At 48.3% G+C, this 18,634-nt stretch overlaps 2 protein-coding genes across 2 annotated transcripts in view; one reads left to right on the forward strand and one right to left on the reverse strand.

Annotated features, from left to right (window-relative positions):
• Positions 1–18,634, reverse strand: part of CRELD1 (cysteine rich with EGF like domains 1) — a 110,467-nt gene that overhangs the window by 5,226 nt on the left and 86,607 nt on the right. The gene's annotated exons all lie outside the window — the stretch shown is intronic.
• Positions 16,220–18,634, forward strand: part of PRRT3 (proline rich transmembrane protein 3) — a 55,849-nt gene continuing 53,434 nt past the window's right edge. Inside the window, exon 1 of the mRNA XM_069736396.1 lies at positions 16,220–16,385. The gene's annotated coding sequence lies outside the window, so the exon portion shown is untranslated. The remainder of the gene's footprint in view (positions 16,386–18,634) is intronic.

An 18,634-nucleotide genomic window follows, 5' to 3' on the forward strand; every position in this document is an offset into this window, starting at 1 on the left:
CAGTCTGACATGATCCAATCAGTTCTGACACTATCAATGTGCAAGGACCTGGGAAATGGTAACACCCACTTGTCACTTTGGAACGGAACAGAAAATATTCTTCATAGAAAATACAAATATTTACTAAAAAAAAAAGACCTTTTATGAGAGTTGACAAAAGCAGTAAAGCATACATTTTTGCAAAACCGGCGCCATTTATGTAGCAAGTACGGATCTATAAACCCGCAAAATATCAAATGTAAAAAAAAATTAAATAATAATAATAATAATAAAAAGTGCTTTAAAGTGGACTGAGCAGTTGTCGGTAATTTCTTCCCTGCCCGTCGCGGCCCCCTCTATGAGTAATGTCACAATTGCTGCTATTAGTGCCGTACAAAGCCAGTGAGTAATGGTGCGTCACCCCGGCAGCTGTGCCCACAGATACCAGGCCGAGCGTCCATTTTCTCCTACAATCCAGGGGATGATGCGATAGCTGAAATTCCTCAACCCCGCGTACAATGGAGCGATTTATCAAAGGGGGTCATTCACTAAGATGACATAGAAATACCAGCAGAGGGGATCACCGGGTGGAGGCACCATAGATCCGGGCGTGCCGGTAAAAAATCACATATAACCCATCACCAGGCCCTTCTAGAGCGACGGTGATGGCGGCATTACCCAGAGATAACCCCTCAGATGCCGCTGTCGATTGCGTCCACGGCACTTAGGAGGTTGGAAATGGCTCGCTGATGGAGCTGTCATGGCAGCCAGGGGCCTACTGAATGTCTCTGTGTCCGCCATGTTAATACACCCGCAGCTCAGCTCCATAGGACAACGGTAATTTTATTATACATGGAAATGTTACAGTACGAGCAGGAAAAAACGAAAACAAAGAGCGGCGAGTCAGCCCTGCCCTTGACAGTCAGTTTCTGAAAGGGATAGCCTCTGATGGGATGACCCCTTTAAGGCTATGCTCACATTGACGTTGTGAGCCGCGATCCCGTCCAGACAAAATGGCAGAACCCTAATGGACCATATTATAAATCAGTGGGTCCTTTGGGTGCTGTCGGGATCCATTGTAAGACGCCATGAACAAATGACGTGACGCAGATCGGATCAGAGCTCTTTTAGTGGCCATTAGTCGTCACAGAATAAAATGGCGGCCATGCAAGTTTTGAGGGACCACTGTAGGGCATAATTCAGTGTTAGTATTCTGGGAAATCTGGTTCCCCGGTTCTGTCAGAGATGTATTGATGGTCAATGTGTACATGAGGCTCATCTGGTGCGGAGGCTGTTACCATAGCAACCAATGAGACTCCATCTTACATTTACGATGACAACCGATCGACTGATGCGTCTCAGGGGCCATTGTGAATCTAAGGACTGAGGTAAACAGTCGGTCACTGCATTGCTGTCACCATTGAAACGTGACAGATTCCCTCTCACATTTGCTTTCGTCAATAAGATGTTTGGCTGGTGGAACTCCGGAGGCCATTTTGAATAACACGACAGAGGAAACAGTCAGTTAAAAAAAAAAGGTCTCTGAATTGTAGATAAAGGATAAAGAATTGTGGTGACCAGTTACCAGGTCCGTGGTTGGAATTTCTGTTATAAATGCAACATTGTGTAGTGGAGACTGTTAGGGTTCTGTTGCCGCCATTTTCTTGTGGTCCACCATTGTGATGGGAGGAGAAGCGATTCATGCTGAGATATTCTTCTTATTAAATATGTCATCTGACGTAGATGACGACACGGCCGTAGAAATACACTAGTGTGACATCACTGTGTGCATGATTTGTGGCCTCAGCTCAACTGGGTGGATTACTCCTGTACTGTGACATCATTGTGCATTCTCCAAGTATTGTGACATCACTATGTGCATGATTTATGAGCCTTACCAATTACTCCTCTACTGTGACATAATTAATTACATTACTCTATACTGTGACGTCAGTTTGTGTGTGATTTATGAGCCTTAGCTTCACTAAATGACGTATCCCTGTACTATGGCATCATTGTGTGCGTTCTTCCACTATTCTGACATCACTATGTGCATGAATTATGAGCTTTAGCTATTACCCCTGTACTGTGACATCATAATGTGCATGAATTTTGAGCTTTAGCTACTACCCCTGTACTGTGACATCACTATGTGCATGAAGTATTAGCTTTAGCTATTTCCCCTGTACTGTGACATCATTGATTACATTTCCCTATACTGTGACATCAGTATGTGCATGATTTATGAGCCTTAGCTTCACTGAATGACGTATCCCTATACTATGACATAATTGTGTGCATTCTTCCACTACTATGACATCACTATGTGTTTGCTTTGGGAGCGAACTATCCCTGCACTGTGATGTTATTGTTGGCATTCTCCAAGCACTGAAACATCACTGTGTGCATGATTTGTGAGCTTTAGCTCCACTGGGTGAATCAATCCAGGACTGTGACATCATTGTGTATATTTCGCTTTGCTGAGTGAATATCCCCTGCACTATGACATCATTGTTTGCATTCCCCTGCACTGTGTCATCACTATGTGCATGATACTGAGGCGTTGTGCTATGCATCTCCGCGGTATCATGATATAGTGATCATCGTATGTCACAATATAAATGGTCCTGTCAGAGGGGGGCCCATTCTAAAATTTTCTGGGAAGTCCCATAATTAATAGCCCCACACAGGACCACCAGCCTTTTAATAAGTATCCACATTGCACCGAGATGTATTGTACATGTCATACTTCTCATTATTTTTTGCTCCCGGTACCCGGAACCCCCGCACGTCTCTTCTCTTTAAGACATTTTTGTATGGAGTGGAATTTTCTCTTTTTGCTGCTGTAGTCGCAGCGGTTTCACATAACACGTGTTAGGAGCGTGTGCGGCATTTGTAACAGGTTTTATGTAAAACCGCCGTGACCATTGGGTGATGAGTCAAAGCCCATGTAGCAGCTGCCGCAGGACGGTCGCCCTGCTCCTCGCGTGACGTGTCCCACCCGTGTGGTTACTGAGAATGATAGATGGACGTATCATCTTCTCTCCTGCATCGCTTACGTTACTGATGAGACAGATGGATATTCTGCCTAAAATGGATGGAAAACGCATCTGTCCAGTTGTCGTTGGAGCAGCTGAGAACTGCGATAGGGGGCACTTAGTATTTCCATCTACAGATAATAATGTGCCTGCTATAAAAACTTGCTGATCTCTGGTGGTCCTAAGACTGGGGGCACTTGATCTGGAGAACCAGGCTTAGCAGAATGTTCCTCCGCTCAATTCATTGTCTATGGAACTGATGGCAATAGTGCACTCGGCAGTCACATAGACAATGAATGGAGTGAAGGTCGAGCATGAGAGCCTTGGGTCAATGCAAGACAGAGCCCCATTTTAGGTATCAAGAGCACCATTCTTAGGGTCATTGGGGATCCCAACGGTTGGACATCGCCCAGTGATCCTATGGATAGGACACAATTTTGAATCTTGGGAATGACCAAAGCAAGCTTTGCACAGGTATTAAAGAAGCCGGAAATTTTATTTTATTTTTTTTTTTAGATTTCAGCTCTGAAACCTACTGAATTGTGAATGCTGCTCTGAAGCACAACACAGGTTTTCTATATTTTGTTATTACTTGAAATGTGAAAAGTATTTATCATAGTAAATGCTGTTTCTTCGGACGTATGATAATAATCAGAAGCTGATCTGCAGTAACCGGTAGTGGAAGCTACACATTGAATGGGCATGGATGCCATAGGAGCTAATAACAGCTGCTGGGTGTCTGACCCCGCTGATCTGGTATTGATGACCTGAGGGATAAGTCATCAATGTCATATGCTCAGAGAACACCTTTAAAGTAGTATTCTCCTCTCATAAAGTGGAGGCGTATTGCTGGGGTAGGCCACTGCTTTATGATTAATGGAGGTCTGACCGCTACAGGACAGCACAGTGGTGCCACCTGCTGGACAGGAGGACTGCTACTTTCAAGTAAATGGGGCCGACTGCACAGCTAAAGGGCATTGCACTTCAAGATAAAGCAGAGAAGGGGTTGCAGCAGCAAGTCGGTTCTGCGCCCTTTTTTAGTCTCAGGATGGGGTGGTCTTCTAGAGGTCAGACCCTCACTACTGCACCCCCTTTTATTCTCCTAGAGGTCAGACCCTCACTACTGCACCCCCTTTTATTCTCCTAGAGGTCAGACCCTCACTACTGCATCCCCCTTTTATTCTCCTAGAGGTCAGACCCTCACTACTGCACCCCCCTTTTATTCTCGAGATCAGATCTTCACTGTTGCACCCCCCTTTTATTCTCCGAGAGGTCAGACCCTCACTACTGCACCCCCCTTTTATTCTCTTAGAAGTCAGACCCTCACTACTGCACCCCCTTTTATTCTCCTAGAAGTCAGACCCTCACTACTGCACCCCCCTTTTATTCTCCTAGAGGTCAGATCCTCACTACTGCACCCCCTTTTATTCTCCTAGAGGTCAAATCCTCACTACTGCACCCCCCTTTTATTCTCCTAGAAGTCAGACCCTCACTACTGCACCCCCTTTTATTCTCCTAGAAGTCAGACCCTCACTACTGCACCCCCCTTTTATTCTCCTAGAAGTCAGACCCTCACTACTGCACCCCCTTTTATTCTCCTAGAGGTCAGACCCTCACTACTGCACCCCCCTTTTATTCTCCTAGAGGTCAGACCCTCACTACTGCACCCCCCTTTTATTCTCCTAGAGGTCAGATCCTCACTACTGCACCCCCTTTTATTCTCCTAGAAGTCAGATCCTCACTACTGCACCCCCCTTTTATTCTCCTAGAGGTCAGACCCTCACTACTGCACCCCCTTTTATTCTCCTAGAGGTCACACCCTCACTACTGCACTCCCCTTTTATTTTCCTAGAGGTCAGACCCTCACTACTGCACCCCCTTTTATTCTCCTACAGATCAGACCCTCACTACTGCACCCCCCTTTCATTCTCCTAGAGGTCAGACCATCACTACTGCACCCCCCTTTTATTCTCCTAGAAGTCAGACCATCACTACTGCACCCCCTTTTATTCTCCGAGAGGTCAGACCCTCACTACTGCACCCCCCTTTTATTCTCCTAGAGGTCAGACCCTGACTACTGCACCCCCCTTTTATTCTCCTAGAGGTCAGACCCTCACTACTGCACCCCCTTTTATTTTCCTAGAGGTCAGACCCTCACTACTGCACCCCCTTTTATTCTCCTAGAGATCAGACCCTCACTACTGGACTCCCCTTTTACTCTCCTAGAGGTCAGACCCTCACTACTGCACCCCCTTTTATTCTCCTAGAGGTCAAATCCTCACTACTGCACCCCCCTTTTATTCTCCTAGAAGTCAGACCCTCACTACTGCACCCCCTTTTATTCTCCTAGAAGTCAGACCCTCACTACTGCACCCCCCTTTTATTCTCCTAGAGGTCAGATCCTCACTACTGCACCCCCTTTTATTCTCCTAGAGGTCAAATCCTCACTACTGCACCCCCCTTTTATTCTCCTAGAAGTCAGACCCTCACTACTGCACCCCCTTTTATTCTCCTAGAAGTCAGACCCTCACTACTGCACCCCCCTTTTATTCTCCTAGAGGTCAGATCCTCACTACTGCACCCCCTTTTATTCTCCTAGAGGTCAGACCCTCACTACTGCACCCCCTTTTATTCTCCTAGAAGTCAGACCCTCACTACTGCACCCCCCTTTTATTCTCCTAGAGGTCAGATCCTCACTACTGCACCCCCTTTTATTCTCCTAGAAGTCAGATCCTCACTACTGCACCCCCCTTTTATTCTCCTAGAGGTCAGACCCTCACTACTGCACCCCCTTTTATTCTCCTAGAGGTCACACCCTCACTACTGCACTCCCCTTTTATTTTCCTAGAGGTCAGACCCTCACTACTGCACCCCCTTTTATTCTCCTACAGATCAGACCCTCACTACTGCACCCCCCTTTCATTCTCCTAGAGGTCAGACCATCACTACTGCACCCCCCTTTTATTCTCCTAGAAGTCAGACCATCACTACTGCACCCCCTTTTATTCTCCGAGAGGTCAGACCCTCACTACTGCACCCCCCTTTTATTCTCCTAGAGGTCAGACCCTGACTACTGCACCCCCCTTTTATTCTCCTAGAGGTCAGACCCTCACTACTGCACCCCCTTTTATTTTCCTAGAGGTCAGACCCTCACTACTGCACCCCCTTTTATTCTCCTAGAGATCAGACCCTCACTACTGGACTCCCCTTTTACTCTCCTAGAGGTCAGACCCTCACTACTGCTCCCCCTTTTATTCTCCTAGAGATCAGACCCTCACTACTGCACCCCCCTTTTATTCTCCTAGGGGTCAGACCCTCACTACTGCATCCCCCATTTATTCTCCTAGAGGTCAGACCCTCACTACTTGACTCCCCTTTTACTCTCCTAGAGGTCAGACCCTCACTACTGGACTCCCCTTTTATTCTCCTAGAGGTCAGACCCTCACTACTGCACCCCCCATTTATTCTCCTAGAGGTCAGACCCTCACTACTGCACCCCCCTTTTATTCTCCTAGAGATCAGACCCTCACTACTGCACCCCCCTTTCATTCTCCTAGAGGTCAGACCATCACTACTGCACCCCCCTTTTATTCTCCTAGAAGTCAGACCATCACTACTGCACCCCCCTTTTATTCTCCGAGAGGTCAGACCCTCACTACTGCACCCCCCTTTTATTCTCCTAGAGGTCAGACCCTCACTACTGCACCCCCTTTTATTCTCCTAGAGATCAGACCCTCACTACTGCACCCCCCGTTTCATTCTCCTAGAGGTCAGACCCTCACTATTGCACCCCCTTTTACTCTCCTAGAGGTCAGACCCTCACTACTGCACCCCCCTTTTACTCTCCTAGAGGTCAGACCCTCACTACTGCACCCCCCTTTTATTTTCCTAGAGGTCAGACCCTCACTACTGCACCCCCTTTTATTCTCCTAGAAGTCAGACCCTCACTACTGCACCCCCTTTTATTCTCCTAGAGATCAGACCCTCACTACTGCACCCCCCCTTTCATTCTCCTAGAGGTCAGACCCTCACTATTGCACCCCCTTTTACTCTCCTAGAGGTCAGACCCTCACTACTGCACCCCCCTTTTACTCTCCTAGAGGTCAGACCCTCACTACTGCACCCCCCTTTTATTTTCCTAGAGGTCAGACCCTCACTACTGCACCCCCTTTTATTCTCCTAGAGATCAGACCCTCACTACTGCACCCCCCTTTCATTCTCCTAGAGGTGAGACCCTCACTATTGCACCCCCTTTTACTCTCCTAGAGGTCAGACCCTCACTACTACACCCCCCTTTTATTTTCCTAGAGGTCAGACCCTCACTACTGCACCCCCTTTTATTCTCCTAGAGATCAGACCCTCACTACTGGACTCCCCTTTTACTCTCCTAGAGGTCAGACCCTCACTACTGGACTCCCCTTTTATTCTCCTAGAGGTCAGACCCTCACTACTGCTCCCCCTTTTATTCTCCTAGGGGTCAGACCCTCACTACTGCATCCCCCATTTATTCTCCTAGAGGTCAGACCCTCACTACTGCACCCCCCTTTTATTCTCCTAGAGGTCAGACCCTCACTACTGGACTCCCCTTTTACTCTCCTAGAGGTCAGACCCTCACTACTGGACTCCCCTTTTATTCTCCTAGAGGTCAGACCCTCACTACTGTTCCCCCTTTTATTCTCCTAGGGGTCAGACCCTCACTACTGTTCCCCCTTTTATTCTCCTAGAGGTCAGACCCTCACTACTGCATCCCCCATTTATTCTCCTAGAGGTCAGACCCTCACTACTGGACTCCTTTTATTCTCCTAGAGGTCAGACCCTCACTACTGCACCCCCTTTTATTCTCCTAGAGGTCAGACCCTCACTACTGCACCCCCCTTTTATTCTCCTAGAGGTCAGACCCTCACTACTGCACCCCCCTTTTATTCTCCTAGAGGTCAGACCCTCACTACTGCATCCCCCTTTTTATTCTCCTAGAGGTCAGACCCTCACTACTGCATCCCCCTTTTTATTCTCCTAGAGGTCAGACCCTCACTACTGCACCCCCCTTTTATTCTCCTAGAGGTCAGACCCTCACTACTGGACTCCTTTTATTCTCCTAGAGGTCAGACCCTCACTACTGCACCCCCCTTTTATTCTCCTAGAGGTCAGACCCTCACTACTGCATCCCCCTTTTTATTCTCCTAGAGGTCAGACCCTCACTACTGCACACCCTTTTATTCTCCTAGAGGTCAGACCCTCACTACTGCACCCCCCTTTTATTCTCCTAGAGGTCAGACCCTCACTACTGCACCCCCCTTTTATTCTCCTTGAGATCAGATCTTCACTGTTGCACCCCCCTTTTATTCTCCGAGAGGTCAGACCCTCACTACTGCACCCCCCATTTATTCTCCTAGAGGTCAGACCCTCACTACTGCACCCCCCTTTTATTCTCCTAGAGGTCAGACGCTCACTACTGCACCCCCCTTTTATTCTCCTAGAGGTCAGACCCTCACTACTGCATCCCCCCTTTTATTCTCCTAGAGGTCAGACCCTCACTACTGCACCCCCTTTTATTCTCCTAGAGATCAGACCCTCACTACTGCACCCCCCTTTCATTCTCCTAGAGGTCAGACCATCACTACTGCACCCCCCTTTTATTCTCCTAGAAGTCAGACCATCACTACTGCACCCCCCTTTTATTCTCCGAGAGGTCAGACCCTCACTACTGCACCCCCCTTTTATTCTCCTAGAGGTCAGACCCTGACTACTGCACTCCCCTTTTATTTTCCTAGAGGTCAGACCCTCACTACTGCACCCCCTTTTATTCTCCTAGAGATCAGACCCTCACTACTGGACTCCCCTTTTATTCTCCTAGAGGTCAGACCCTCACTACTGCTCCCCCTTTAATTCTCCTAGGGGTCAGACCCTCACTACTGCATCCCCCATTTATTCTCCTAGAGGTCAGACCCTCACTACTGCACCCCCCTTTTATTCTCCTAGAGGTCAGACCCTCACTACTGGACTCCCCTTTTACTCTCCTAGAGGTCAGACCCTCACTACTGGACTCCCCTTTTATTCTCCTAGAGGTCAGACCCTCACTACTGCTCCCCCTTTTATTCTCCTAGAGGTCAGACCCTCACTACTGCTCCCCCTTTTATTCTCCTAGGGGTCAGACCCTCACTACTGCATCCCCCATTTATTCTCCTAGAGGTCAGACCCTCACTACTGCACCCCCCTTTTATTCTCCTAGAGGTCAGACCCTCACTACTGGACTCCCCTTTTACTCTCCTAGAGGTCAGACCCTCACTACTGGACTCCCCTTTTACTCTCCTAGAGGTCAGACCCTCACTACTGCACCCCCTTTTATTCTCCTAGAGGTCAGACCCTCACTACTGCACCCCCTTTTATTCTCCTAGAGGTCAGACCCTCACTACTGCACCCCCTTTCATTCTCCTAGAGGTCAGACCCTCACTACTGCACCCCCTTTTATTCTCCTAGAGATCACACCCTCACTACTGCACCCCCCTTTCATTCTCCTAGAGGTCAGACCATCACTATTGCACCCCCCTTTTATTCTCCTAGAAGTCAGACCCTCACTACTGGACTCCCCTTTTATTCTCCTAGAGGTCAGACCCTCATTACTGCACCCCCCTTTTACTCTCCTAGAGGTCAGACCCTCACTACTGCACCCCCTTTTATTCTCCTAGAGGTCAGACCCTCACTACTGCACCCCCTTTCATTCTCATAGAGGTCAGACCCTCACTACTGCACCCCCTTTTATTCTCCTAGAGATCAGACCATCACTACTGCACCCCCCTTTTATTCTCCGAGAGGTCAGACCCTCACTACTGCACCCCCCTTTTATTCTCCTAGAGGTCAGACCCTCACTACTGCACCCCCTTTTATTTTCCTAGAGGTCAGACCCTCACTACTGCACCCCCTTTTATTCTTCTAGAGATCAGACCCTCACTACTGCACCCCCCCTTTCATTCTCCTAGAGGTCAGACCCTCACTACTGCACCCCCCTTTTACTCTCCTAGAGGTCAGACCCTCACTACTGCACCCCCCTTTATTCTCCTAGAGGTCAGACCCTCACTACGGCACCCCCTTTTACTCTCCTAGAGGTCAGACCCTCACTACTGCACCCCCCTTTCATTCTCCTAGAGGTCAGACCATCACTACTGCACCCCCCTTTTATTCTCCTAGAAGTCAGACCCTCACTACTGGACTCCCCTTTTATTCTCCTAGAGGTCAGACCCTCATTACTGCACCCCCCTTTTACTCTCCTAGAGGTCAGACCCTCACTACTGCACCCCCTTTTATTCTCCTAGAGGTCAGACCCTCACTACTGCACCCCCTTTCATTCTCATAGAGGTCAGACCCTCACTACTGCACCCCCTTTTATTCTCCTAGAGATCAGACCATCACTACTGCACCCCCCTTTTATTCTCCGAGAGGTCAGACCCTCACTACTGCACCCCCCTTTTATTCTCCTAGAGGTCAGACCCTCACTACTGCACCCCCTTTTATTCTCCTAGAGATCAGACCATCACTACTGCACCCCCCTTTTACTCTCCTAGAGGTCAGACCCTCACTACTGCATCCCCCATTTATTCTCCTAGAGGTCAGACCCTCACTACTGCACCCCCCTTTTATTTTCCTAGAGGTCAGACCCTCACTACTGCACCCCCTTTTATTCTCCTAGAAGTCAGACCCTCACTACTGCACCCCCTTTTATTCTCCTAGAGATCAGACCCTCACTACTGCACCCCCCCTTTCATTCTCCTAGAGGTCAGACCCTCACTATTGCACCCCCTTTTACTCTCCTAGAGGTCAGACCCTCACTACTGCACCCCCCTTTTACTCTCCTAGAGGTCAGACCCTCACTACTGCACCCCCCTTTTATTTTCCTAGAGGTCAGACCCTCACTACTGCACCCCCTTTTATTCTCCTAGAGATCAGACCCTCACTACTGCACCCCCCTTTCATTCTCCTAGAGGTGAGACCCTCACTATTGCACCCCCTTTTACTCTCCTAGAGGTCAGACCCTCACTACTACACCCCCCTTTTATTTTCCTAGAGGTCAGACCCTCACTACTGCACCCCCTTTTATTCTCCTAGAGATCAGACCCTCACTACTGGACTCCCCTTTTACTCTCCTAGAGGTCAGACCCTCACTACTGGACTCCCCTTTTATTCTCCTAGAGGTCAGACCCTCACTACTGCTCCCCCTTTTATTCTCCTAGGGGTCAGACCCTCACTACTGCATCCCCCATTTATTCTCCTAGAGGTCAGACCCTCACTACTGCACCCCCCTTTTATTCTCCTAGAGGTCAGACCCTCACTACTGGACTCCCCTTTTACTCTCCTAGAGGTCAGACCCTCACTACTGGACTCCCCTTTTATTCTCCTAGAGGTCAGACCCTCACTACTGTTCCCCCTTTTATTCTCCTAGGGGTCAGACCCTCACTACTGTTCCCCCTTTTATTCTCCTAGAGGTCAGACCCTCACTACTGCATCCCCCATTTATTCTCCTAGAGGTCAGACCCTCACTACTGGACTCCTTTTATTCTCCTAGAGGTCAGACCCTCACTACTGCACCCCCTTTTATTCTCCTAGAGGTCAGACCCTCACTACTGCACCCCCCTTTTATTCTCCTAGAGGTCAGACCCTCACTACTGCACCCCCCTTTTATTCTCCTAGAGGTCAGACCCTCACTACTGCATCCCCCTTTTTATTCTCCTAGAGGTCAGACCCTCACTACTGCATCCCCCTTTTTATTCTCCTAGAGGTCAGACCCTCACTACTGCACCCCCCTTTTATTCTCCTAGAGGTCAGACCCTCACTACTGGACTCCTTTTATTCTCCTAGAGGTCAGACCCTCACTACTGCACCCCCCTTTTATTCTCCTAGAGGTCAGACCCTCACTACTGCATCCCCCTTTTTATTCTCCTAGAGGTCAGACCCTCACTACTGCACACCCTTTTATTCTCCTAGAGGTCAGACCCTCACTACTGCACCCCCCTTTTATTCTCCTAGAGGTCAGACCCTCACTACTGCACCCCCCTTTTATTCTCCTTGAGATCAGATCTTCACTGTTGCACCCCCCTTTTATTCTCCGAGAGGTCAGACCCTCACTACTGCACCCCCCATTTATTCTCCTAGAGGTCAGACCCTCACTACTGCACCCCCCTTTTATTCTCCTAGAGGTCAGACGCTCACTACTGCACCCCCCTTTTATTCTCCTAGAGGTCAGACCCTCACTACTGCATCCCCCCTTTTATTCTCCTAGAGGTCAGACCCTCACTACTGCACCCCCTTTTATTCTCCTAGAGATCAGACCCTCACTACTGCACCCCCCTTTCATTCTCCTAGAGGTCAGACCATCACTACTGCACCCCCCTTTTATTCTCCTAGAAGTCAGACCATCACTACTGCACCCCCCTTTTATTCTCCGAGAGGTCAGACCCTCACTACTGCACCCCCCTTTTATTCTCCTAGAGGTCAGACCCTGACTACTGCACTCCCCTTTTATTTTCCTAGAGGTCAGACCCTCACTACTGCACCCCCTTTTATTCTCCTAGAGATCAGACCCTCACTACTGGACTCCCCTTTTATTCTCCTAGAGGTCAGACCCTCACTACTGCTCCCCCTTTAATTCTCCTAGGGGTCAGACCCTCACTACTGCATCCCCCATTTATTCTCCTAGAGGTCAGACCCTCACTACTGCACCCCCCTTTTATTCTCCTAGAGGTCAGACCCTCACTACTGGACTCCCCTTTTACTCTCCTAGAGGTCAGACCCTCACTACTGGACTCCCCTTTTATTCTCCTAGAGGTCAGACCCTCACTACTGCTCCCCCTTTTATTCTCCTAGAGGTCAGACCCTCACTACTGCTCCCCCTTTTATTCTCCTAGGGGTCAGACCCTCACTACTGCATCCCCCATTTATTCTCCTAGAGGTCAGACCCTCACTACTGCACCCCCCTTTTATTCTCCTAGAGGTCAGACCCTCACTACTGGACTCCCCTTTTACTCTCCTAGAGGTCAGACCCTCACTACTGGACTCCCCTTTTACTCTCCTAGAGGTCAGACCCTCACTACTGCACCCCCTTTTATTCTCCTAGAGGTCAGACCCTCACTACTGCACCCCCTTTTATTCTCCTAGAGGTCAGACCCTCACTACTGCACCCCCTTTCATTCTCCTAGAGGTCAGACCCTCACTACTGCACCCCCTTTTATTCTCCTAGAGATCACACCCTCACTACTGCACCCCCCTTTCATTCTCCTAGAGGTCAGACCATCACTACTGCACCCCCCTTTTATTCTCCTAGAAGTCAGACCCTCACTACTGGACTCCCCTTTTATTCTCCTAGAGGTCAGACCCTCATTACTGCACCCCCCTTTTACTCTCCTAGAGGTCAGACCCTCACTACTGCACCCCCTTTTATTCTCCTAGAGGTCAGACCCTCACTACTGCACCCCCTTTCATTCTCATAGAGGTCAGACCCTCACTACTGCACCCCCTTTTATTCTCCTAGAGATCAGACCATCACTACTGCACCCCCCTTTTATTCTCCGAGAGGTCAGACCCTCACTACTGCACCCCCCTTTTATTCTCCTAGAGGTCAGACCCTCACTACTGCACCCCCTTTTATTTTCCTAGAGGTCAGACCCTCACTACTGCACCCCCTTTTATTCTTCTAGAGATCAGACCCTCACTACTGCACCCCCCCTTTCATTCTCCTAGAGGTCAGACCCTCACTACTGCACCCCCCTTTTACTCTCCTAGAGGTCAGACCCTCACTACTGCACCCCCCTTTATTCTCCTAGAGGTCAGACCCTCACTACGGCACCCCCTTTTACTCTCCTAGAGGTCAGACCCTCACTACTGCACCCCCCTTTCATTCTCCTAGAGGTCAGACCCTCACTACTGCACCCCCCTTTTACTCTCCTAGAGGTCAGACCCTCACTACTGCTCCCCCCTTTATTCTCCTAGAGGTCAGACCCTCACTACTGCACCCCCTTTTACTCTCCTAGAGGTCAGACCCTCACTACTGCACCCCCCTTTCATTCTCCTAGAGGTCAGACCCTCACTACTGCACCCCCCTTTTACTCTCCTAGAGGTCAGACCCTCACTACTGCACCCCCCTTTATTCTCCTAGAGGTCAGACCCTCACTACTGCTCCCCCTTTCATTCTCCTAGAGGTCAGACCCTCACTACTGCACCCCCCTTTTATTCTCCTAGAGGTCAGACCCTCACTACTGCACCCCCCTTTATTCTCCTAGAGGTCAGACCCTCACTACTGCACCCCCCTTTTACTCTCCTAGAGGTCAGACCCTCACTACTGCACCCCCCTTTATTCTCCTAGAGGTCAGACCCTCACTACTGCACCCCCCTTTATTATCCTAGAGGTCAGACCCTCACTACTGCACCCCCCTTTTATTCTCCTAGAGGTCAGACCCTCACTACTGCACCCCCCTTTATTCTCCTAGAGGTCAGACCCTCACTACTGCACCCCCCTTTTACTCTCCTAGAGGTCAGACCCTCACTACTGCACCCCCCTTTATTCTCCTAGAGGTCAGACCCTCACTACTGCACCCCCCTTTATTATCCTAGAGGTCAGACCCTCACTACTGCACCCCCCTTTTATTCTCCTAGAAGTCAGACCCTCACTACTGCACCCCCTTTTATTCTCCTAGAGGTCAGACCCTCACTACTGCACCCCCTTTTATTCTCCTAGAGGTCAGACCCTCACTACTGCACCCCCTTTTATTCTCCTAGAGGTCAGACCCTCACTACTGCACCCCCTTTTATTCTCCTAGAGGTCAGACCCTCACTACTGCACCCCCCTTTATTCTCCTAGAGGTCAGACCCTCACTACTGGACTCCCCTTTTATTCTCCTAGAGATCAGACCCTCACTACTGCACCCCCTTTTATTCTCCTAGAGGTCAGACCCTCACTACTGCACCCCCTTTTATTCTCCTAGAGGTCAGACCCTCACTACTGCTCCCCCTTTTATTCTCCTAGAGGTCAGACCCTCACTACTGCACCCCCCTTTTATTCTCCGAGAGGTCAGACCCTCACTACTGCACCCCCTTTTACTCTCCTAGAGGTCAGACCCTCACTACTGCTCCCCCTTTTATTCTCCTAGAGGTCAGACCCTCACTACTGCACCCCCCTTTTATTCTCCGAGAGGTCAGACCCTCACTACTGCACCCCCTTTTATTCTCCTAGAGATCAGACCCTCACTACTGCACCCCCTTTTATTCTCCTAGAGGTCAGACCCTCACTACTGCACCCCCTTTTATTCTCCTAGAGGTCAGACCCTCACTACTGCTCCCCCTTTTATTCTCCTAGAGGTCAGACCCTCACTACTGCACCCCCCTTTTATTCTCCGAGAGGTCAGACCCTCACTACTGCACCCCCCTTTATTCTCCTAGAGGTCAGACCCTCACTACCCATAAAGTGATGGCATTTCCCCGCATTATAAATTAGGAATACCCCCTTAATTACTGCGTAATAAAAAGTTTGAGAACTTTCAATCCCGGTATGAATTTACTTCTTGACCTTTTCATGATCCAGCACAAAGAGGCTGCAAAAAAACCTAATATCTGTCACATTTGTATCCAGAGTAGACGGAGGATCTCTTTTGTTACAATGTATCAGTGCAGGTAACATGTATCAGTCTGATCGGCTCACAGAGGATTGCTGTGATATCAGATTAGACAGAAGGATTGAAGCCAGAATGTTTCTATTCACTGACAGCAAGCTGAGTTCTTGTAAACCGCGAGGAATTGAAGCGCAAAGGTTATTAGAAAGCTGCAGAACTGGGGCAGATTTTCTACATTCTTTCCTTACAGTCACCTCCAAGTTTCCGTCTCTTTGTTGAATGACGCCTGAGCGGAAAGTGGGGGTAGTTGTCGTCCCTCTTTGATCAGGATACGCTTTATGGATTTGGATTTTAGAATACCAAAAAATTAAAGCCGTAGACGTCCCCGCCGCCATCTCTCGCCGGCTCCCAGGCTTTTCCAGGAGTATTTGCTCCTTGTTCTTCCTGGCATGTAACTAAGAGGAGGTTAAAAAGTGGCTGAGCAGGAACCAGGCAGCTCTCCAGCTCCAGCAGAGGGTTTTCTTCTCTCTCTTTTTTTTTTTTCTGGCTCAGTCAGATTTGGAGGTGTAACCCTGAGCTTTATTATGCTCTGTGCAGATTATTGAAGCCACTTGGAGGGAGGAAGAGAAGCAGTCAGACTCCAGGATCCGAGGACCGCACATCAGCCTCATTCATCCGCCATCATTTGGGAAAAATAAGAATTTTTTCGGACACCAACATCTGGATTAATATACATTTCGCGGCGGCGGAGGGTTACATGGTGTCCTAGGAGAAGGTAAGATCCTTAGATGTAGCAGTGCTGAATACGTAAGGTGCATTACTTTCTCAATAATACAACTGTGCCAAGGAGCTGCGCCAAGTGACAAACCCGGACGATCTCCGGGATCATACAGGTGGCATCGGGGATGGGATACGTCCACAGCGCTCCATGTCTCATCCATAGATCATCTGCGTTGACAGGCAGCATGTATACAAGTAATCCTCCTCCGCCATCTCCTGGGATCAGTTTTTGGGGATCCAGAGTTAGCAGATGGAAATCCTACGCGTGTTCTGATTTGTGATTCCAATTTATTTGACATCTTTATGATATTTTTTGGAACATGGTCAAATAATTATAAAAAAACCTGATCATTTGAGGCGCAATGAAAAATGACGGCAGAGGGTCCATGGTTGTACGGGGCGACCTTTTATCAAAAACAGTATTTTGAAGTCCCACGCAGGGGTGGACATACCATTGATGCAACAGGTGCCCAAAATGTAAGGAGTCCACTTTCAATGCCCAAAATGTAAGGGGTCCACTTTCAATGCCCAAAATGTAAGGGGTCCACTTTCAATGCCCAAAATGTAAGGAGTCCACTTTCAATGCCCAAAATGTAAGGAGTCCACTTTCAATGCCCAAAATGTAAGGAGTCCACTTTCAATGCCCAAAATGTAAGGGGTCCACTTTCAATGCCCAAAATGTAAGGGGTCCACTTTCAATGCCCAAAATGTAAGGAGTCCACTTTCAATGCCCAAAATGTAAGGGGTCCACTTTCAATGCCCAAAATGTAAGGAGTCCACTTTCAATGCCCAAAATGTAAGGGGTCCACTTTCAATGCCCAAAATGTAAGGGGTCCACTTTCAATGCCCAAAATGTAAGTCGACTTTCAATGCCCAAAATGTAAGGGGTCCACTTTCAATGCCCAAAATGTAAGGAGTCCACTTTCAATGCCCAAAATGTAAGGGGTCCACTTTCAATGCCCAAAATGTAAGGAGTCCACTTTCAATGCCCAAAATGTAAGGGGTCCACTTTCAATGCCCAAAATGTAAGGAGTCCACTTTCAATGCCCAAAATGTAAGGGGTCCACTTTCAATGCCCAAAATGTAAGGGGTCCACTTTCAATGCCCAAAATGTAAGGAGTCCACTTCCACCTCCGAAGTAGGTGGAATTGTGAGTTATTTGGAGCTATCGGGCCCAAATGTTGTTATCGCACAAAGACCCTCTTCTGTCTGCGTCGGCCCCTGGTCCAAAGTGACCGGCTCCTTGAAATTTTGGGCTCTAAAACGACGGCACATTGACAATTGTAGGCGCTGAAAATTGTTAGACTGACTTCTAGAAAAAGTAACAAGAAGTTATTCGGAATTCTGGAAAAGAAACACATAAGTTTGGGTTTAGCAAAGGAACAGGAGTTCTAAAAAAGCAGCACATTCATGCTTTTTAGAAACAAAAAAAACGCACCACATTGACACGTCGGGTTCGTAAATTAAAAATAAAACCAAAAATAATAAGAAAAAACAAAATAAAACTGCATTACATGTAGCACTAGAAGTCGCAGCATACTAATGATTGGTATTCTAGAAAACCAGCACGCTGATCTTTGGAGTTCTCGAAAAGCAAAATATAGACACTTGGGTTCTAAAAAAGCCGCATACTGACATATTGGTTTCTTAAAAGAAACCAACACACACATATATCATGTCAGAAGTAGAACCAGAAAAGTAGCAAGCTGACACTCAGGGTTCCAGAAAAAAACACTACTCCAACACTTGGGTGTTCTAGAAAAGGAGGACATTAACATAGTAACATAGTAACATAGTTAGTAAGGCCGAAAAAAGACATTTGTCCATCCAGTTCAGCCTATATTCCATTATAATAAATACCCAGATCTACGTCCTTCTACAGAACCTAATAATTGTATGATACAATATTGTTCTGCTCCAGGAAGACATCCAGGCCTCTCTTGAACCCCTCGACTGAGTTCGCCATCACCACCTCCTCAGGCAAGCAATTCCAGATTCTCACTGCCCTAACAGTAAAGAATCCTCTTCTATGTTGGTGGAAAAACCTTCTCTCCTCCAGACGCAAAGAATGCCCCCTTGTGCCCGTCACCTTCCTTGGTATAAACAGATCCTCAGCGAGATATTTGTATTGTCCCCTTATATACTTATACATGGTTATTAGATCGCCCCTCAGTCGTCTTTTTTCTAGACTAAATAATCCTAATTTCGCTAATCTATCTGGGTATTGTAGTTCTCCCATCCCCT

Source organism: Ranitomeya imitator, chromosome 8 (genome assembly GCF_032444005.1).
Source record: "Ranitomeya imitator isolate aRanImi1 chromosome 8, aRanImi1.pri, whole genome shotgun sequence".
Classification (NCBI taxonomy): domain Eukaryota; kingdom Metazoa; phylum Chordata; class Amphibia; order Anura; family Dendrobatidae; genus Ranitomeya; species Ranitomeya imitator.